The sequence below is a fragment of the Ambystoma mexicanum genome, chromosome 6p (genome assembly GCF_040938575.1).
Source record: "Ambystoma mexicanum isolate Mex_15411 chromosome 6p, UKY_AmexF1_1, whole genome shotgun sequence".
NCBI lineage: Eukaryota > Metazoa > Chordata > Amphibia > Caudata > Ambystomatidae > Ambystoma > Ambystoma mexicanum.
Window position 1 is genome coordinate 518115674 of NC_090935.1, and position 22978 is coordinate 518138651.

Genomic DNA, 22978 nt, shown 5'->3' on the forward strand with positions numbered 1-22978 from the left:
TTCCATTTCAACGATATCACAAGCTTCAGAGGCTAAGTCTCTTTCCTGCAAATGCCTCTTGCCTTAGAAGGACTGCTGATTCAAAGTAACAAACAAGCAAACAAACGTACCTTCGGTACTCCTGTACCTTGGGTGATTGCTCTTCGCCCCTAGGATCTCCCACTCCCAGGCTCGGATCACCCCTGAAAAAATGGGCCTCCCTTCATCGGGGTCACTATGGAATTCTTTAACACAGTTCATGTAATTTTAACTACATTTTCATGTTTTATTCAATTTCATCAGAAAGCATTGGTTTCCCTTCTCATAGCTTTCTTTCGGGATCCATCTGTCGGGTTCACACTTGCCTTATTCCAAAGTTCACAATCTTATTGGAAAGCAGGGTTCCCATCCCCTAGCTTTCCTCTGGCCTGGGCTCTGAAACTTGCGATTGTATAAGGGATTTGATGTAACATTTATAGGACCACTCAGACGCCTCACGTCCCCCTTTCCTAGAGCTTTCTGGTTCTTGCAGTTTCAAAAGCAGGTCCCGGTCAGAGTCTTTTGAATGAGCGCCCACCTGGCGCCGGACCCCTCTGCACCTGGACCTCAACGGGTTTTCTTTAAAGTTCAAATACCCACACCAGTTCTTTCTTGTGAAAATTCCTTGCATTCACAATGTTGCTACTCGCAGCCTTGGACAAAACACAGTTCAATTTGCTATCAGCTTCCTCTGACTCACCAGCTGTGTTGAACCCATTGGATTCTTTGTTCTCTGGAGTCAATGATAGTAGCACGGTAGCCAGCTTGCCTCTCCGTCTGTGTTATCAAAACCAAAAAGAGTAGGAACGTGTTATCCAATGCAGTAAGATTAGAAGATGGATCCACATGGAGAAAACATAATTGAATAATTGTCATGTTTGCTTACTTCATCTTTTGCAAAGTAAATCAATCAAAGCTGGAATTGGAAAAAACAATGGATTTGCACTTAGATCTGAAGACCTGCTCTCAAATCTTGATTCCAACTCTCCCTCCGCTCTCATCCTACATGGTCTTTCTTCTGCCTTTGACATGGTCAATTATGCCAGCCTCATAAATCGTCTCCGGATACCCTCGGCATCACAGACCAGGCACTGGCGTGGCTGCCATCCTTCCTATCAAACCCGACCTTTGCAGGTGCAACTGAGCCCTTTCCTCTCTGCCATTTCACATGCTACCTGTGGCATCCCTCAGGGGTCGATCCTATCACTGTGGCTCTTCAACATCTACCGTGCCCCTTAGGCCTACTTGAACTCCACCTTTCCCCCTCACTTCCAGTGTTACAGTGATGACACAAAGTTCTCCTTCAAGCTTCCTTCCTCTTCCTCCCTTCTTCCTCTCTCATGCCTGACTGCTATTCCGGCCTGGTGCATGGCTAGTGATCTCTTCCTTAATGCCAGTAAGACCAAAATCCTTCTCAATTATTTATTTATTGTTCGCTTGTTAGGCACTTGTACTCCGGGACCCCCAACCGGCCGATACACTCGGGGTTTGCCCAGAAGCACTACCCTTGCGATGGATGGGGGTGCAGATTAATACTCCTACACCAAATCAATAATGACAACTCGACGGTTTGGCAAAGGGAGTCAGTTTAATGACAAGTACAAAAAACGGGGAGTCCCATGAATATCAGCGGATGCGTGATCTTCTCTCTCGCTTCACAACGCCAACGAACTTCATAAAAACATCATTTATACTAAAACCTTGTCATCACTGACATTTAACGCTTAAAAGTTGGCATGCTATTCTATTGGTTTAGGAAAGGTAACTTTAACATAGGTACTATATCTGTACATGGTAACAGAGTAAAGGGATTGGATAAACACTGTCAGGTGTGACATCCATGCCCTACCTCCAAAATGGCTACTGTAGATGCCACTAAAAGTACGACATCCCATTGGTTCTACTAACTATAGGACCCTAGATTACTTGGTCCACTGTGATTGGGTTGGCACCAAACCCCACACATACTTTTTCACTTTGCCTAGCAGCACGCAGAATGATCGGCCAGGTGCAGGAGGACCCTTAGCTCCCCGGCCTCCCTCCAATTATTGTTACAATCAATCATCACTTTAGTGGCCATGTGTCAATTATTTCACTGTGGTTGGCTTTGAGACTGCATCTTCTGTCTGGAAAAGTTCTGATATCTTCACCTGGCCTGCTGCCATGTGTAGGTGTGAAGGTCTCACTTCTCCTTGCTCAGCTGGTCACGTGATTCAGACACTGTGAATTTGTCTCTTCTTTATGTAATTAGTGTATTTGATTTTCGTTTCACCCACCACCTGCCTTCAGTTTCTTATCTTGACCTTTCTGAAGCAAGATATTCTGTTCTTAGTTTCAATTAATTTTAGCTACTGTGTGTCTATTCTACTGATACGACCTTGGCTTTCTTGGCACGATTTGCCTCTGCTGAGTTTTGTTTCTGCCATCTATTCTCGATTTTTCTAACTATGAGCTCTCCTTGTGTGGCCCTTAGTAACCTTTAGTTAATTCTGCTTCTTGTGCAAAGTGGAAGTATAGTTATATAACATGCTTCTTTTGAGGTAGATTATATATAGTGGCGCTTTCTGCACTATCTTTCTACTAAGCATAGCAAGCCGCATGATTTTATTAGCTTTCTTGCAGTTCCAAGCATATGTACATGCGCGAACTGGTAGAATATCTTCACCATGCTTACAATTTAAGCTTCTTATATTCAACATTGCCCTTTCAATTTAGGTTCATGATGTTCCTTGATCATGGCATTTCGTCTCTTTATGTCATTCTCTGGTCGTCATTTCTTCTATACGTGAGTCAGTCCAGGTTCATGTGATATCACCATTCGTCTTCCATTAAGACCTTTTTGGTTTCTTCAGAGACTGTACTTAGACGATCTTCATTTTGTTTTATTTGTTGATATTGTTTTCACAATGGGTACCTTACTGTCCATGGTTTCCTTGGAATTGGTACTTCAATAGGCATTGTTCTTCTGATGGGTACTGGACAGAGCCCTACTGCGGCTCTCTGCTGGTTTATTTGCTCATCATACATTACATATTTTGGCGTGAATGTTCCTGGTACTTCAAAATGGATGGTTGGAGAGCAGGCTGTACTTGGGACCTCCTCTACACTCCCCCCTCTGGGGGCGATTTATTCACCACTTTCACCTCTTCCTATGGATCCATCTTCTTTGGTTCTTCTGTATTCACCTTCACTTCATCGCCTTGGTCCATTCTTTCTTCATCTTCTGGGTCTATACATGATGGTCTGAAGAAATATCCTTTTGGGGGCCATATCTTTATGACTCCTTTTAAACTTCCTGCTGTTCTCACGTGCTCGTCCTTGTTCCACGTCATCAGTTGACACTGTCCATTTGGGCTGCAGTAGACCCATCTTCCCACATCATTTCTATGCTTCCTTGGATATAGAAATGTTGTTGCTTCTGGTGAATGAATGCTGGCCTTTACAAAGTCTCTTATTTCCTCATCAGTCAGGTCTTTGGGTTTCCATCCTGGTTTGACATCAATTATGATCTTCATCCCTATGGCTTTTTTTTTGTAGTTTTCTGGCACTGAGAGATTATTATCTTGATAACACAGAATCATAGCAATACCATCACTAACAGGGTTCCCAGGAACTTGAATGCATCTGTCATCCATTGTGGAACCCATGAGAATAGTGATCCAAACCAACTGTCATCTTCAACTTCGTCAGTTTCATCAATCATCTGATTCTGTAGTTTCGTCAGCATACCTATCGCCTCCGTTAGAGTTCAGTTTTCTTCATTGTGAGATGGTGTAAATGTGCAACATGATTCTCCAATTTTTGCACAAACACCTCCATCCATAGCTGTGATCATGTCTAGTACATATCTGTTCTGGAGAGTCATCAGTCGGATTGCCCTTAACTCCTCCTTGGTTGCGTTGAATCCCTTTATGGTTGTGTCGATGGTCTGCAGTAACTCCCATCTGGTTATCTGCAACCATTTAGTATTTGCTCCAACTTGAAATCTTGGCATGAAGATTGTCGTGAACACTGATGAGGTGAGGCTGAGTCTGTGTTCATATGGGATTGTGTGAAAAGGTTCTTTTGATTTGGCATTCAATTCGGAAGTTCTACAGATCTCTTCTTCCTCAGGAGAGCATCTGCTTTCGGGAAACTGTCAATGTTCAGGTCACTCTTCGGGATCACCAACGCTGGAACGTGGACATTCACTATTGTGACACAGTTCTGATTCTCTCCCATCTTCCTTGTGCCATTATTCCTAAAGCACAATTTCGAGCTTTCCAGTGGTACTATCTGCAAGGACCCTCCTCTGTCTTTGACCCATTTCAGCAGCTTTGCAAGCCTTTGCCACAATGGCTGGCATATCCTTTGTGCTTTCTCAATTGCTTCTTTGCAGGCTCCAAGGACCATCCATGCCATGCAAATCACTACTCCTTTCTCCCATTCGTCTGGTGAAAGCACTGTTCCCCAAATCTGCATTTGGTCTCTGTTTTTCCAATTTCAAGCATCTTATGGAGTTTGTCCTTGGACATTTAGCTTCTGGTTTGCTTCTCTTCTGATTTCTGCTCCTTTAACTCCAGGTTTCTAAAATCTGATCACAATGTGTTTAATTTTTCAATTGTTTCTTGCCTTTATGTCCTGGACATAATCGTCTTCATTTGGATCGGTTGCTTCAGTTGCCCATTTCAGTGAGGCATCATTACCTATGAACTGGCCTCTGGTCTTGCACATTACTACATGTGAAAGACAGTGTGCTGTCTGGACATCAATTTCTACAGCTACAAAATTCTTTGATTTCCCCATGCTGTTAGGTAGGAGTGCACAAACAAAGCATTCCCCTTCTGAATTTCGTCTTCCAACTTCTTTCATGTGCTGTTACCAGATGTTGTTTCCCAAATGTGCTGTGATGTCCAAGTAATCATTTAATTCGCTGTTATACCCATGTATGCTTATCTTGATTCTTTAGGTTTTCATGTAATTTGCTATAACTACATCCCTGAATGCATCTGTATGGCTTCTTCTTGCTGGAGGATTCTCAGGTACCCTGATCCATGATGTAGGATATCTTCATCTGTGCCAGTTTAGTGGAGGAAAGTCTGGCAATTCTTTCTATTTCCTCTTGCCTCTGGCTAATGGTGGCCATATGGATTTGTCTTCATCTCCATCAGTGTCGTCTAAGGGGTGTTTATTAATGTCACTTCTGTAAGTTTCTTTTCCAACTCCTCTTGCGTTCTTTTTCTCTTGGTCAAAAATGTCCATATCCACTCTGTCATTGGTCCAATGTATGGCTGTATTGTAGAACTCGTACTTGTCCCCTTCATTGGGTCATGTGTGCTCATTAATGCTATCTCAATTATTTAATTCTTTAACTCCTTTTGTCTTGTTGCAGGTTAATTTTTTCCCACTTGTCTTGTCACTGCATTTGTAGGGTCTCATTGCTAGCTGTCCAACAGTCTTTTCTTCTTTGGTCTGTGGTTCTGTAGTTATTGACACTAGGCCTGGCGTGTGTGCATTCAATGTTTGCATGCGTGTGGTTGTCAGTAACCTTTTTGCAGTCATACTCTGCCGACCCTGTCTCCAGATTTTCAATTTGCTTGTTACCATAAGTGTGTGTGTGTCATTGCTAACCACATACATCTCGAGTTCATTCATTCCACCATCGGATCTCTTAGGGACTGGAATTACTATATAAGGTCTGGGTGCCTTTGTGGGCTTCATGTGTGCATCATTAGGTGGGTGCAATGGAATTGGAACGCTTTGTGCACCAATAGAAAATGCAATTCTGATCGTCAGTGACAGTAAAACAATGATGAATATAATGCATAAATACATAATACCCCCGTATGTCAGTCTACAGCATTTACTTCCAGAAAAGTACGGATGTCTCTCCTCCTGAGGGAGGACAAGATTGCTGCTCTGGATCCCCAGCTCGATCATCCGTTGAAAGATGCTAACTTTTAATACACTTTTAAACAATATTATTTCTGGATTCTGCTGGTTCTGGTTGTGAGTTGTAGGTACTAAAACAATTGTCCCCCTTTGTCTGAACAATGGATTGTCTATTATCTCTGGATACAGTCCCCTTACTAGGCTATGGGAAGTGTCAAAATCTATTAATAATTCAGCAAGTCTCTTCACTGTGCATGCTCATAATATACTAGTTCCCAGTCTGTGCCTCTGATTTGCTTCATTCCCCAAGACATGCTGTGCTCTTGTCAGTGCAACAAGGATCAAATCTCTTGCACGACTCTCTCGCTCTGTCCCTCAGCGGAAAGTTTAAAATCTCCTCAGATAGTTCTGCTGATGGTTAGAAAGCTCGATTTGCATCACAATACCATGCAAGAGCATGCTCATCTGCATAGAGTTAGCTGGGCCTCTGATGAATGTGAGGACGTCAACACCAACAGGTCTCCCCACAAGTTCTGGGAAATCCTTGATTAGGTGAAAGAAAACATTGCTTGCCAACCTGCTGTCTTCTGGTGACAGGGACATTTGTCCTGCCTTTGTTGAAATTTGGGACTGTTTGGCCCTCACTCACTGTGAACAGTTTCTGCAATTTCGGTGTGCGTGAAGAGCAACTTGAATAACAATACCATTTAGGATTATGCTTAAACGTTCTGTATTTGCTGGGTCTCGAAGGAATGTTAATACGTTTGTAGTTCTTCCAACAAGAACTGGTCAGTCTTCAATTAGGCTAAAGAACAGTACATCAATAAGCGTATTTGCTTCTTCCTCCGCTTGGGACATTTGGTTTTTCCTCACTGTATTCCGGAAGCAGGAGGAACTGCTCGGCAATTACAGTAAGCAGTCTCCTTATTGTTTTTTCGTTTTCTGGATCTTGAAGAAAGTCAGTGATACTGCTGAGCCTTCCTACCAGTGATGGGTACGATCTGAACACTAGACCAAAATATGTCAATACATCTTTGGTGATGTCGCTACTGTGGGACACCATAAGTGATTCCGAACAAAGTCTCTGTGTGGAAAGAGTCTGGGTACTGTATTTTCTTCCAATGTATGTGTCCTCAATCAAAATTTTGAATATTTTTTTCTAATCAAGGCTTCAGCGTTCGTCAGTCCAAAGTTCAAAGTCACCAGACTATGTTGTGGCTTACACGTGTAATTTTCTTCTTCACCCTGCAACTAGGATGCACAGAGTGTCCATTTTGTATGTCCCTATCCCCATTTTTGCTCAGAGGAATGTCCAAAATGAAACCACAACTTTTACACAAAAGTTGTTTGTCTTTTCTTTGCTGTTGATCATGCGTCCTCCTTCCTCATCATAGATCTCATCTGCACGTGCTGTGTTTCTTCCTCGTCGTCTGTAGTCTCTTTGTGGTGGGGTGCAGGCAGGGGGCCTTCTCTGATGTATGGTTTGATGTCACCCAAAAAGATCCAATCTCTTCTTCCTTGTAGCTTAACTACAGAGGGAATGCAGTCTTCCACTGTAAAGGGACCGTTAAACTTTGGCTCATCCCACTTCTCTCTCTCATGTGGTTCTTTACCAGGATGGTGTCTCCAGGGAAGATTTATGGTACACGTAATCTTTGAACTTGGTCTGCAGTAACAGCTCCTTCTGTGTTCCGTGCTGCCCTGCACCCTTTTCATTGTCGCTGCAGCTGGCCTGAAATGTCAGTAAGACAAGATGTTATGCAGTTCAAGTAATTTTCATTTCAGACCCTAAGATTTCTCTTGTTGGCTGGGCATCACATCTAGCTCAGTCTAGAGGTGTCAGGGAGTGCGCATTCTTCTTCCTGTGGCTATTTTGTACGGTGTAAGATGATGGTCAGAACCGGGTTGGTTCCTGAGTGCATACAGTGCCAAAGGAAGGCAATGTAACCATCCCTTTCTTAGAGTAAGCTTCAACTAGGCTATCCTCTCCTTTAATAAGCTGTTGAGCTTCTCACATGTTCCGTTACCTTGCGGGTGATACGCCGATGAAAACCTGTGCTTTATACCAAGCAACAAGCTAATCTGTTCGAAAACTTCATTTACAAAGTGAGTGCCATTATCTGATCTCATGACTTCACATACTCCCCACCTGGGAAATACCTCTCTCACTAGAAATTTGGCCGCACAGGTAGAGTTTGATTGTGTACATGGACCTGCTTCTATCCATCTAGAGAATGGACACACCACAACAATTAAATACCTGTACCCATTACATACTTGAATCATGTCGACGTAATCGACATGCAAGTGCTGAAAAGGTCCATTGGGCCTTGGGATGGCTCCTCTAATTACTTTTAGTGTGTGCCCAGCCATGAACTGTTGGCAGATTATACAGTTCACCATAAAAAATGCAATATGCTCGGTTAAGTTCGGTATGAACCAGTCTTCAGCAAGTGTTGCTGCTAGATTCTCTTTTGTCATATGTGCTGGATAGTGCAGCTGCTCCAATGCTATCTTTAACAGGGCTATAGGCATTACTGGTTTACCAGTGCTGTCCTGTCACCACAAGCTTTCCGAGGGGTTTAAAGAACAACCTCGCCCCTTCCAAAGGTTCTTTCTTCTCCTCCTATGGTGCCTCCCCTTGGAGTTCCATTAACTGGCTATGTGCCATAATTTTTCATGTACATTTGTGACTTCCACATCCATGATCGTCTTGCTCTTGGATGCCATACGCTTGGCTTCTGTGTCTGCTGCTTGATTTCCATGTGAGATAAAATCTGTCCCCTTCGAGTGGGCGTGGCATTTCAAAACCGCTATTGCCCACTGGGGGCTATAGTGCCTTCATCACTCTGCCCAATAAGTCTGCGTGCTGTACTGGCATGCCATCCGCTCAGAGGTAGCCCCTCCTTTTCCAGCATGCTAAGCCTGAGTGCACTGTTGATGTCACATCAGCAGAGTCACTGTACACCATCACTTCCTGGTCTGCGTGATTCTCAATTGCGAGTATCAACGCTAATAATTCTGCAGCCTGTGCTGAATAATGAGATGGTAATCGTGCACTAAGAAGCATTCAAAACTCTCCATTTGCTGTGTGCTTCATCACAGTGGCGCCTGTATATCTTTGTCCATCATTTTGATTGATTCTCGAGGAACCGTCAACGAAGACAATTTCTCCTTCTGGCAATGCATTTTCTTTTACTCTGGGAATTTCATCATAGAACTCTTCATAATTGGCACAGTCATGTATTGGTTCTCCTTCAGTACAAACACAGCTGGGTTCACTATCTTGCATCTGACTATTTTAATCACTGGATTCGATATGATCACTTCATAAGCAGAAGCTCTCTGAGATGTCAATGTGCCCTTGGGTTTCTCTAGAATAGCAAATAGTGCGTGCTCGACTTACGTCATTGAGCATCCCATTACAATGGTTGTAGCCTTCTCGATGGCGAACTCTGCGGGGGCTAAACTTTGTTCCCAAGGGAAATGACCTCTCATCACTGGGTCCAAATTTCCACTATAATATGCCAGCGGCTTGTACCCCAATGTGGTTCTCTGTGTGAGCACTGCCGTCATAACGCTGCAATTCATGTGTGAAAACAGGTAAACTTCTGCTGCATAATTGTGAATCCCTAAAACTGGTGCCGTGCAAATGGCTCTCTTGAGTTCAGCAAATCCTTCCTCCATGGTCTCAGACCATTCAATCTTTTCTTTCGTCACCTGTGCCTTCTTTAGGGCCTGTAGCAAAGGCCTGGTATATGAGCTGTAGTCGAAGACCCATGCCCTGACATAATTGCAAAGGCCTAAAAAGCTCTGCATCTGTTTTATCGTGTGTGGTTTAGCCGTGTTCAGTATGGCTTCAGCCCTTTCTGGGGTAACCCTCATGTGAGATCAACTGACCTATGTATAGCACTTCTTGTTGACAATATTGTAACTTCTCCTTGTCAACCTTATATCCTTTTTCAGCCAATATGGTTAATAGCTGAACAGAATCGTGTCTGCATCTTTCCTCTGTAGTGCTGCAAATTAAGATGTCATCCACATATTGTAAGACAATACTGTCTGATAAAATATTGCTTAGGTCCATCTGCAGGACTCTGTTAAAAATAGAAGGAGACTCACAGTACCCCTGGGGTAGCCTCGTGCTTTTCAGACGCATTTGCCTGAATGTAAATGACATCAGATATTACGAGTCTCTGTGCAATGGGATTGAGAAAAAGGCATTTTTCAAGTCAATCACTGTGAACTATTTTGCCTCAACAGGTATGTTACATAGAATTGTAGCAGGGGTAGGGACTAAAGGGAACTCGGCCTCAACAATATCATTTATTGGCCGTAAATCCTGAATTAAATGCCACGACCCTCCCACTGATTTTTTGATAGGGTAAACTGCAGTATTACATGACGACTTTGACATCACTAAGATGCTGTGTTCCATCACGATATTGTCTTAAAAATTCCTTCATCTGCCTCCATGGACATGGGATATTGTTGTGCTTTTGGAAGAATTGCTCCTGGCATCAGTTTAATTTTCACTTCTCCGACTCCTTTCAATAAGCCTCCGTCATAGGAGCCTGTGGTCCATACTGAGACAGGCCCCTGGGCCATGTCGTCTTCAAAATATTCAGGACGGTTCTGTGCCAACCTCATTCTCTGAGGTACTTCTCTTTTGATCATTTTCACCCAAAAAGTGAGGTTTACCTCAACTGCTGTTTCTCCCTATCTCTTTGCACGTCAAACAGATTGTCATCAGTGACATCAGTCAATCTGTACCCTTCTTCAATGGCAATTACTGTGCACCATTGTCAGCCTTCATCATCACAACCATCAATCAAAGCCATTTTCCCTCGTATCGCAGCTGTGTGTATCACCAAGGGAAATACTTGTCCCCTTTCCTCGTGCATAGGTATTCTTGGCCTAGACAGAAATTCATCTGGGGTCCTCATTGTTTTCTCAGCAAGACCTGGCAGCCCTGCCATTAGCATACGCATTCCATATGTGAATATTTCGGGCTCTAATGGTACAGCCCTCATAGCTGTGTGTTCTGCGTATGCTCTAATCATTTTGTACACGTTCACATATTGCATTCCTGGAGTTGAGCACACTATGCCCTCTTTCGTGAACGAGATTGTCATATTTGACTTCGTCATTAGATCTCTACCTAAGATGTTTACTGGGGTTTGTCGCGAATATAGTAGTAGTACAGTCATATCACATTCTCGTATAGAAACTGGAAGTGCATCTGTAAATAGAACACGACTTGTAGAGTATTTATAGCATATCCGGACAAGGAAAACTTGCCTTCACGTATACACGAACGTGTTGCACCCGTGTCAACTAAGAAGGAATATTCTTTATCCCCTATAATGACATCCACCCTTGGTTCCTGGTGAGGGTCTGGTGTCACTGATAGGATAGAACACACCTGGGTTCCCAGTGAGCTGTCCTAGTCCATATATAAATTTGTCCCACCTTGTGCGAATGGACTTCCCCCATCACCAGTGTTACTCCTCATTCCAGGGTTTGCAGCCTGTCCTGCACTTACTGTCTGTGACAGTTGCATTGGCAACTGTTGAGACTGTCCATGTGAAAAACTCATCAAATTCTGAGGTTGCAAGCTTTGATGTGCTCCTGGTCGTTTGTTGTTGCACCGTGTGATTCTGTGCAACTCCATTTCCTCCCTGCTGTAAAGACACAGGTGGATTCACCATACCTGTTCATGTTCCTGGGTCACTTCCCATCATCCCTTGACTTATGCATGTGTGTGCTAGATGCCCTGACATCCCACACAGCCAAAATTGGCGGGGGTCTAATTATTTGTCCATTTGACATATCTTGATTTCCATTTTGCATGTTTTGAAAGCTTCCTTGATTATTCTGAAAACCTCCCTGATTACTCTGCCAGCCTCTTCCCCTCGGGTAAAACCCAATATTACCCTGATTATTCTGCTGTGGATTATTGGTCTGCTGCATGCTCGACCCATCTATGCTAGTTATCATTGCCCCTTTAAGGGCATATTTTGACATTTTCTTTTGCACTAATTTTGCCTCTTCGCCCTTTCGTGAAGCTTCTTTTTTGTGATTCTTTTCTTGCACTAACCTGCAATAGTGTGCTATGGTCAACTGTATCTCAGACCACGGTTTGGCCTCGATCCCTACCAATTTCTTGAGCTGCTTCTATACCGGATATGGCAGCCCTTGGCATAATATATGGTAGGGCACGGGTATAGATTTCCCCCAAGATTCTCGAGTATTTGTATTTGTATTTATTTATTTACAAAGTGCAGCCTTGCCCTGAGGCATCTGGGTGCGTGGTTACAAGAAAGTGGTTACAAGAAGGCATAGTAAGTTACAACATTGGCGTAGTCATAATAATACAAGAGGCATAAAGCATAGTTACAAAAAAACCACAGTACAGGATACAAGAAATGGAGCTGAAGCTGGAGTAGGAAAGAAATGAAAGGGTGTGCGATGCTGAGTTGGTTAGGGTTCAAGTAGTTGGGGTTCAGTGCCCAAGTAGAAGGTGTAGTGGGCTCATCAAGCTTGTGGAGCCAGAGTTTGGTCTTGTTTTTGAAGGAGACAAGCATAGCTTCTGCTCTGAGTGTGACGGGGGTAGTGTTCCAGAGTTTAGATGCAAGAACTGGAAAACATGCACACCCAGCAGACTGCAGCTTAAATCTGGGTATAGTGAGAGTGTTAACATAGGCTGATCTCAGCGGTCTGCTTGAGACATGCTGCGAGAAGTGGCAGTCATGTAAGCTGTCACCAAGTTGTTCTGAGCCTTGTAAGTTAAGGCTAAGGTTTTGAGGGAAATTTGCTTTCCGATTGGGAGCCAGTGGATGCTACGTCTGATGTCTGAGATGTGAGATCTTCTAGGGATGTTGAGGGCTGCCCTTATGGCGTTGTTTTGTGCAACTTGTAACTTGTCAATGTTTTTTTACTGGTCCCTAGGTAGAGAGCATTGCAGTAGTATATTGTAGCCAATATTAATGTTCTAGCTAGGATTAAGCAGTTTTCTGAATTCAAGAAGGGTCTGCAAGCTGTGATAAGTTTGCCGGTATATGCATATGCCGACACTACAGCGTTGGTTTGTCTAGTTAGGGAGAGAGTTGCATCCAAATAGATGCCTAAGGTTTTTGCTGTGTTCGACACGTTGATGATGTTACCATCTACGGTGAAAGCTTTGTAAGCAGGATTTCGTTTGGCCAATTTGGAGTGCCAACCGAGGATAAGTAACTCTGTTTTCTCATCATTAAGGCAGAGCCCATGATGAGCCATCCAAGCTTGGATGATAGAGTATACGTCATTAAGAGCCTTAGCATCAAGAGCAAAGTCACCAGAGATGGGGATGCGTATCTTGGTCTCGTCAGCGTAGTTGGTGTATGAGACACCCAGATAGTCAAGTATGTCGAAGAGAGGCTTGGTAAACACATTGTATAATATGGGAGATACGCAAGGTCCTTGAGGGGATCTGCAGAGGCTAGTGGAGAGAAGGCCCTCATGGTCCTATTTGCTAAAAATGAGCTGATCCAAGATGACGCAGAGTCAGAGAAGTGCGCAGCAGTTTTGAGATGGTGGCAGAGAATTTTATGATCCACCAGGTCGAATGCTGCTGAAAGATCGAGCAGAAGGAGGAGTGCCATCTTGCCCTTATCTTTTAGGTTCTCAATTTGGGTTTTTAAATCTATCAAGGCGGTTTCTGTGCCATGTTTAGGACGGAAGCCCGATTGATGGAGACGCAGTAATTGGTTTGATTCAAGATATGCCTGAACTTGCAGGTATGCTGCGCGGTCCAGGATTGTTAGAAGGTATGGTACCGTAGTACCCATGCGTCTTGGAAATTCTGGAATAAAGCAAAGGGTCTCCGATTTTTTTTTCTGAGTCATGATAGCTCCCATGTCGGAAGTATCTGGATACAGCAATCGTAAGGCTTTCCATACCGCGGCTCTGCAATTTTTAAATGGAGCTCCTTCATGCGTGGTATTAACTGTGGTCACACCAGGGTAACCTGCCCGTGTCCACACATCATCTGGTCTATCACCAAGTATGGCGATTAAGAGACCTTTGATATCCCCAATAGTTAACGTATTCCCTCCCGTGATTTTTTTCTAGCTCGTGTATCCATTTTCCGGCTCCCGATGTCAACATTGGAAGCTTATTTTTCAGGTTTTCCTGATCCATGGAATATACTGTGGTCTCGTTCCACCTTTCTTGAGCAACGGAAATTGGGGCGCATAGCTCTCTCTCTCTTCTCTCATTGTTCTTCTGTCTATTGCAGGAGTAATGTTCCCACATAGCTGCCTACCTGGCAATGTCCTTAGTCGGCTCACATAGGGTGGTGGAGACACCCCCCTCTGACTGTGAGATACTTCTTTGCGTCGGTCTGACTGTGGGCTGATTCTGATGCCCTCTGTGCAGACCCACTAGAATCTGACCATCTTACCCCTTTTCCTCCTGAGAATCGCTTTTCACGTCTTCTCTCTTCCTCTTTTTCCTCATGCTCCTCTCTTTCGGTGTCAGACATTGTCTGTGGCCAACTCATGCAACTTCTTGTATCCTCTTTGTTTCTACTTATTTCAAACTATCTAGGGACAGTTCTCTATTTCCACTACTTCAGGAGACATCCTCAGTCTCGTAAAGCTGAGTGCTTTCCAGGTGCTTGTTTTCCCCCTCCCCTTGGGGTGCTTGTTCTAGCCCCATTTCATCATATATTTCTATTGATCGTCTCTCCGATGCTTCTTATTCAAAGTCATCTTCAATATTTGCCCTCAACATGCCTGGTACTGAATCGTACTCAGGAAATAATTCTTCTATATCTTCCCAATCTACTACTGGCTCAGGTTTTTTAACCTCCCTTTCCAGATATTCAAGATCGCGGGCTCTTTGCCTTCGCTTAGGTTCTACATCGTCATCAAATTCTCTGCTCTTCCTCGCTTTTTCTCTGATCCTATCTTCTTCCTCTTTCTTTGCATCTCTACGCTCATTTGCCCTTCAAATTTCCTCATCCCTTCGCCTCTTTATTCTTTTCTGCCGTATCCTTTGTTCTTCCTCTATCCTTCGCTGCTCCTGTCTGTCCTGATCATTTGCTGCTCTCTGTTTATGATCACGTTGCCTTTCTTGCTCTTCGTGATATAACTGCTCTCGTCTCTGCCTATCTTTTTTCCTTATTCTTTCATCTCTTAATCCATTTTCTTTTTCCTTCTCTTTTCTCTGTAAGTCATCTAGCTTCTCCTCTTGCTTCACATCATCTATGCCTTTACCATTGAGTTTCAATAAAATCTGACCTCCCATACATTTGTTATGTGTGAATGCTATCTCATCAGTTATATCCTCACTTCCCTTAAATCTTTTACCCTCTCTCTCTGTGTCGAGAGATGTACTTGCTTGTGCCTGGTCTTTTGTCTCATTCTCGTGTCTCTCCTTGTCCCTCGGGACTTTGGAGGTGATATCTCTATCTTTATCCTTGTCTAGATTTTCATCACTACTTTGCTTAGGTGACTCATATGTCAGGTTGCTATACCCTGTAGCTGCTTTAAGTTCTCTTAGCGGGTATAACCCTTCGTCCTTACTGCCTTCAATTTTTGTTTCAGATGGGGTGGGTGGCGCTGTGAGTGTCTCACCCCCCTCTGTGCATACATTAAGTATCCAATCTACTGGCGGTTCCTCCTCCTTATCCTGTTGGTACATTGTCCACAACTCTAGACTAGCTAGACATTTGTATAACTTTTTGCCCATGTATGTGGCGTGCAAATATGTCGTCATGTGCTGTAGGACCGTTTTAGATAACGATCCACCCTGGGGCCATGGCATAAACATTTTGTTCACGGTTCCTTTCTGCACTGTACTTTTTCAGCTTAGTTGCATGTTTTGACAACTGTTTGCACAGGTGTTCTAATGGAGTCATGTCTTCCATGCTTAAATCTGTTCACTTTCTCCTTGTATAACACTTTAAACCGTATGAGCGAGCACCAATCGTCGCAAGCTCCAATACCATTTTTTTTCCCACTAAATTTTATATCTTCTATTTTAATCAATAAACATCAGGTTGTATTCTACAATATTTCAAGTATCCAATTGCGTAATTTTTATGCAAGTTCCTCGAAGGAAAAATGTCATCCTTTGACATCACAACAAATAACACGGAAGACAGACATTCACAGACTAGACAAACTCCAGCTGGTTACACAGACCTCTGTCTCTAATATTACCCCGACATGGAGTTTAAACTCATCCCTTTCACGGGCGTCTTTGACTGCTGTGGTGACCTATTTGTTCCTCTTTTATTCAGGACTATGGATGCAAGTTTCTTAGCCTCTATATTAAAGCGTAGGAATAAGGTGAATCCTCTCATTTCTCGGTTGTCCTCCCCTGTATCCTCTCTCTTCTTGGGAGTCCTCCCCGGTATCCTCTGCTCTACTTTAGTCACCCTTTGAGTCACTATTCCCTTGCCCATATATATATATTACATGGCCACGTTAGTGGCCATGTAGTTATGGTTAAGTTGCTGTTTCCATAGGAAGAGCACTTTTTGGGCGGCATATAACTTTGCTCTCCCTGGACAAATCCTCACCAAACTTTGCAAAAAAAGTATTTGGGTCACTCTGAATTTTTCTGCAAAGGTTGGTGAAGATTCGTCCAGGGGGGGCAAAGTTATAGGGGGGGTCCCAAAACTTTTTTTTTTTCCCATAGGCTGAATGGGAAAAATGTTTTGCTCGCGTCTACAGCCCAAACCACTGGACGGATTTTCACCAAATTTGGAGCAGGAGCAGCGGCTTGGTCCCGAAAGTGTGCTTTTGCAAATTTGGTGAAAATCCGTCCAGTAGTTTTTTTTTAAATGACCAGAAAGTAGGTAAAAAAACAAAAATTAGTGATATCTGTGTTCGCTTTGCGGACACACTTCCCTGTTCGCTCCGCGGACAGGACGGTGATTGGGCCAGCAGCTTGCGTGCTGTCAGCGGACATCTGACGTGCTCTCTCATTGGATGCGGTGAAAGCGTGCAGTGCGTCTGGCTTCAGAGACGACCGCCATCTTTCTTTGCCGCATGAGAGGCTTTGTCAGGTCAGCAGGAGCATGTCTGTCTCTTGTTCCTCCCACCCCCACTCATGCCCAAGTCTGCCCCACCCCCCGCTCATGCCCCGTGTGTCCTTTCTGACCCCCCCACCCCGCTCATGCCCCGTGTGTCCTTACTGTCCCCCCCACCCCCAGTTATGCACCGTGTGTCCCCTGTTCCTCCAGCCCCCCGCTCATGCCATTGCACACGGTGGCCAGCGGAGGGCCGAAGAGTGGGATCTGCCGCACGAACTCATGTCCGTGCGGCATGTCCGTGTTTTTGTTTGTCCCCCCACGCCCCGCTCATGCCCCGTGTGTCTCTCTCCCTCCCCCCACCCCCGCTCATGCCCCGTGTGTCTCTCTACCTCCCCCCCGCCCCCGCTCATGCCCCATGTCGGTGGCCAGTGGAGGGCCGAGGAGTGGGATCTGCCGCACGAACTCATGTCCGTGTGGCATGTCCGTGTTTTTGTTTGTCCCCCCACGCCCCGCTCATGCCCCGTGCGTCTCTATCCCTCCCGCCCACCCCCTGCTCATGCCCCGTGTGTCTCTCCCTCTGCCCCACCCCCGCTCATGCCCGTGTGTCTTCTCCCTCCCCCCACCCCCACTCATGCCCCGTGTGTCTCTCTCCCTCTCCCCCCACCCCCGCTCATGCCCCATGTCGGTGGACAGCGGAGGGCCGAGGAGCGGGATGTGCCGCACGAACTCATGTCCGTGCGGCATGTCTGTGTTTTTGTTTGTCCCTCCCCGCTCATGCCCCATGTGTCTCTCTCCCTCCCCCCCACCCCCGCTCATGGCCCGTGTGTCTGTATCCCTCCCGCCCACTCCCCGCTCATGCCCCGTGAGTCTCTCTCCCTCGCCCCCACCCCCGCTCATGCCCCGTGTGTCTCTATCCCTCCCGCCCACCCCCGCTCATGCCCCGTGTGTCTCTTTCCCTCCCGCCCACCCCCCGCCTCATGCCCCGTGTCTCTCTATCCCTCCCGCCCACCCCCGCTCATGCCCCGTGTGTGTCTATCCCTCCCGCCCACCCCCCGCTCATGCCCCGTGTGTCTCTATCCCTCCCGCTCACCCCCTGCTCATGCCCCGTGTGTCTCTATCCCTCCCCCCAACCCCTGCTCATGCCCCATGTGTCTCTCCACTCACCCCCTACTCATGCCCCATGTGTCTCTCTCCCTCCCCCCCACCCCTGCTCATGCCCCGTGTGTCTCTCTCCCTCCCCCCACCCCCGCTCATGCCCCGTGTGTCTCTAGCCCTCCCACCCACCCCCCGCTCATGCCCCGTGTGTCTCTAGCCCTCCCACCCACCCCCCGCTCATGCCCCGTGTGTCTCTAGCCCTCCCAACCCCGCTCATGCCCCGTGTGTCTCTAGCCCTCCCACCCCCCGCTCATGCCCCGTGTGTCTCTAGCCCTCCCACCCGCCCCCCGCTCATGCCCCGTGTGTCTCTCCCCCCACCCCCTGCTCATGCCCCGTGTGTCTCTCCCCTACCCCCTACTCATGCCCCGTGTGTCTCTAGACCCGCTCATGCCCCTAGCCCTCCCACCCATCCCCCGCTCATGCCCCGTGTGTCTTTATCCCTCCCGCCCGCTCATGCCCCGTGTGTCTCTATCCCTCCCACCCACCCCCCGCTCATGCCCCATGTGTCTCTATCCCTCCCACCCACCCCCCGCTCATGCCCCATGTGTCTCTATCCCTCCCACCCACCCCCTCTCATGCCCCGTGTGTCTCTATCCCTCCTACCCAGCCCCTCTCATGCCCCGTGTGTCTCTATCCCTCCCACCCACCCCCCGCTCATGCCCCGTGTCTCTCTCCCTCCCCCCCACCCCCGCTCATGCCCTGTGTGTCTCTATCCCTCCCGCTCACCCCCCGCTCATGCCCCGTGTGTCTTTATCCCACCCGCCCACCCCCCCGCCTCATGCCCTGTGTGTCTCTATCCCTCCCGCCCACCCCCGCTCATGCCCCGTGAGTCTCTATCCCTCCCACCCACCCCCCGCTCATGCCCCGTGTGTCTCTATCCCTCCCACCCACCCCCCGCTCATGCCCCGTGTGTCTCTCCCCTCACCCCCTACTCATGCCCCGTGTGTCTCCAGCCCTCCCACCCACCCGCCGCTCATGCCCCGTGTGTCTCTCCCCTCACCCCCTACTCATGCCCCGTGTGTCTCTAGCCCTCCCACCCACCCCCCGCTCATGCCCCTAGCCCTCCCACCCAGCCCCCGCTCATGCCCCGTTTGTCTCTCCCCTCCCACCCACCCCCCGCTCATGCCCTGTGTGTCTCTATCCCTCCCACCCACCCCCCGCTCATGCCCCGTGTGTCTCTATCCCTCCCACCCACCCCCCGCTCATGCCCCGTGTGTCTCTCTCCCTCCCCCCCACCCCCGCTCATGCCCTGTGTGTCTCTCTCCCTCCCGCCCACCCCCGCTCATGCCCCTTGTGTCTCTATCCCTCCCACCCACCCCCCGCTCATGCCCCGTGTGTCTCTATCCCTCCCACCCACCCCCCGCTCATGCCCCGTGTGTCTCTCCCCTCACCCCTACTCATGGCCCGTGTGTCTCTAGCCCTCCCACCCACCCACCCCCCGCTCATGCCCCTAGCCCTCCCACCCACCCCCCGCTCATGCCCCGTGTGTCTCTATCCCTCCCACTCACCCCCCACTCATGCCCTGTGTGTCTCTATCCCTCCCACCCACCCCCCGCTCATGACCCGTGTGTCTCTATCCCTCCCACCCACCCCCCGCTCATGCCCCGTGTGTCTCTCAACCCTCCCGCCCACCCCCGCTCATGCCCCGTATGTCTCTCTCCCTCCCCCCACCCCCGCTCATGCCCCGTGTGTCTCTCTCCCTCCCCCCCACCTCCGCTCATGCCCCGTGTGTCTATAGCCCTCCCACCCACCCACTGCTCATGCCCCGTGTGTCTCTAGCCCTCCCACCCCCCGCTCATGCCCCGTGTGTCTCTAGCCCTCCCACCCCCCGCTCATGACCCGTGTGTCTCTAGTCCTCCCACCCACCCCCCGCTCATGCCCCGTGTGTGTGTCTCCCTCCCCCCCACACCCTGCTCACGCCCCGTGTGTCTCTCCCCTCACCCCCTACTCATGCCCCGTGTGTCTCTATCCCTCCCACCCACCCCCCGCTCATGCCCTGTGTGTCTCTATCCCTCCCACCCACCCCCTGCTCATGCCCCGTGTGTCTCTATTCCTCCCACCCACCCCCTGCTCATGCCCCGTGTGTCTATCCCCTCCCGCCCACCCCCCGCTCATGCCCCTAGCCCTCCCACCCAACCCCCACTCATGCCCCGTTTGTCTCTCCCCTCCCACCCACCCCCAGCTCATGCCCCGTGTGTCTCTATCCATCCCACCCACCCCCCGCTCATTCCCCGTGTGTCTCTATCCCTCCCACCCACCCCCGCTCATGCCCCGTGTGTCTCTATCCCTCCCACCCACCCCCGCTCATGCTCCGTGTGTCTCTATCCCTCCCATCCACCCCCCGTTCATGCCCTATGTGTCTCTATCCCTCCCACCCACCTCCCGCTCATGCACCGTGTGTCTCTATCCCTCTCACCCACCCCCCGCTCATGCCCTGTGTGTCTCTATCCCTCCCACCCACCCCCCGCTCATGCCCCGTGTGTCTCTATCACTCCCGCCCGCTCATGCCCCGTGTGTCTCTCCCCTTCCTCCACCCCCTGCTCATGCCCCGTGTCTCTGCCCTCCCCCATCCCCTGCTCATGCCCCATGTCTCTCCCCTCCCCCCACCCCCTGCTCATGACCCGTGTGTCTCTCCCCTCCCACCCACCCCCCGCTCATGCCCCGTGTGTCTCTATCCCTCCCCCCACCCCCCGCTCATGCCCCGTGTGTCTCTATCCCTCCCCCCACCCCCGCTCATGCCCCATGTGTCTCTCTAACCCCCCCACCCCTGCTCATGGCCCGTGTGTGTCTATCCCTCCCCCACCCCCTGCTCATGCCCCGTGTGTCTCTCCCCTCCCCCCCACCCCCTGCTCATGCCCCGTGTGTCTCTATCCCTCCCACCCACCCCCGCTCATGCCCCATGTGTCTCTCTCCCTCCCCCCCACCCCCGCTCATGGCCCGTGTGTCTGTATCCCTCCCGCCCACTCCCCGCTCATGCCCCGTGAGTCTCTCTCCCTCGCCCCCACCCCCGCTCATGCCCCGTGTGTCTCTATCCCTCCCGCCCACCCCCGCTCATGCCCCGTGTGTCTCTTTCCCTCCCGCCCACCCCCCGCCTCATGCCCCGTGTCTCTCTATCCCTCCCGCCCACCCCCGCTCATGCCCCGTGTGTGTCTATCCCTCCCGCCCACCCCCCGCACATGGCCCGTGTGTCTCTATCCCTCCCGCTCACCCCCTGCTCATGCCCCGTGTGTCTCTATCCCTCCCCCCAACCCCTGCTCATGCCCCATGTGTCTCTCCCCTCACCCCATACTCATGCCCCGTGTGTCTCTCTCCCTCCCCCCACCCCTGCTCATGCCCCGTGTGTCTCTCTCCCTCCCCCCACCCCCGCTCATGCCCCGTGTGTCTCTAGCCCTCCCACCCACCCCCCGCTCATGCCCCGTGTGTCTCTAGCCCTCACACCCACCCCCCGCTCATGCCCCGTGTGTCTCTAGCCCTCCCACCCCCGCTCATGCCCCGTGTGTCTCTAGCCCTCCCACCCCCCGCTCATGCCCCGTGTGTCTCTAGCCCTCCCACCCACCCCCCGCTCATGCCCCGTGTGTCTCTCCCCCCAACCCCCTGCTCATGCCCCGTGTGTCTCTCCCCTACCCCCTACTCATGCCCCGTGTGTCTCTAGACCCGCTCATGCCCCTAGCCCTCCCACCCATCCCCCGCTCATGGCCCGTGTGTCTTTATCCCCCCCGCCCACTCATGCCCCGTGTGTCTCTATCCCTCCCACCCACCCCCCGCGCATGCCCCATGTGTCTCTATCCCTCCCACCGACACCCAGCTCATGCCCCATGTGTCTCTATCCATCCCACCCACCCCCTCTCATGCCCCGTGTGTCTCTATCCCTCCTACCCAGCCCCTCTCATGCCCCGTGTGTCTCTATCCCTCCCACCCAGCCCCGCTCATGCCCCGTGTGTCTCTCTCCCTCCCCCCCACCCCCGCTCATGCCCTGTGTGTCTCTATCCCTCCCGCTCACCCCCCGCTCATGCCCCGTGTGTCTTTATACCACCCGCCCACCCCCCCGCCTCATGCCCTGTGTGTCTCTATCCCTCCCGCCCACCCCCGCTGATGCCCCGTGTGTCTCTATCCCTCCCACCCACCCCCCGCTCATGCCCCGTGTGTCTCTATCCCTCCCACCCACCCCCCGCTCATGCCCCGTGTGTCTCTATCCCTCCCACCCACCCCCCGCCGCTCATGCCCCGTGTGTCTCTCCCCTCACCCCCTACTCATGCCCCGTGTGTCTCTAGCCCTCCCACCCACCCCCCGCTCATGCCCCTAGCCCTCCCACCCAGCCCCCGCTCATGCCCCGTTTGTCTCTCCCCTCCCACCCACCCCCCGCTCATGCCCTGTGTGTCTCTATCCCTCCCACCCACCCCCCGCTCATGCCCCGTGTGTCTCTATCCCTCCCACCCACCCCCCGCTCATGCCCCGTGTGTCTCTATCCCTCCCACCCACCCCCCGCTCATGCCCCGTGTGTCTCTCTCCCTCCCCCCCACCCCCGCTCATGCCCTGTGTCTCTCTCCCTCCCGCCCACCCCCGCTCATGCCCCGTGTGTCTCTATCCCTCCCACCCACCCCCCGCTCATGCCCCGTGTGTCTCTATCCCTCCCACCCACCCCCCGCTCATGACCCGTGTGTCTCTCCCCTCACCCCTTACTCATGGCCCGTGTGTCTCTAGAGGTCCCACCCACCCCCCGCTCATGCCCCTAGCCCTCCCACCCACCCCCGCTCATGCCCCGTGTGTCTCTATAACCCCCACCCACCCCCCACTCATGCCCCGTGTGTCTCTATCCCTCCCACCCACCCCGCTCATGACCCGTGTGTCTCTATCCCTCCCACCCACCCCCCGCTCATGCCCCGTGTGTCTCTCAACCCTCCCGCCCAC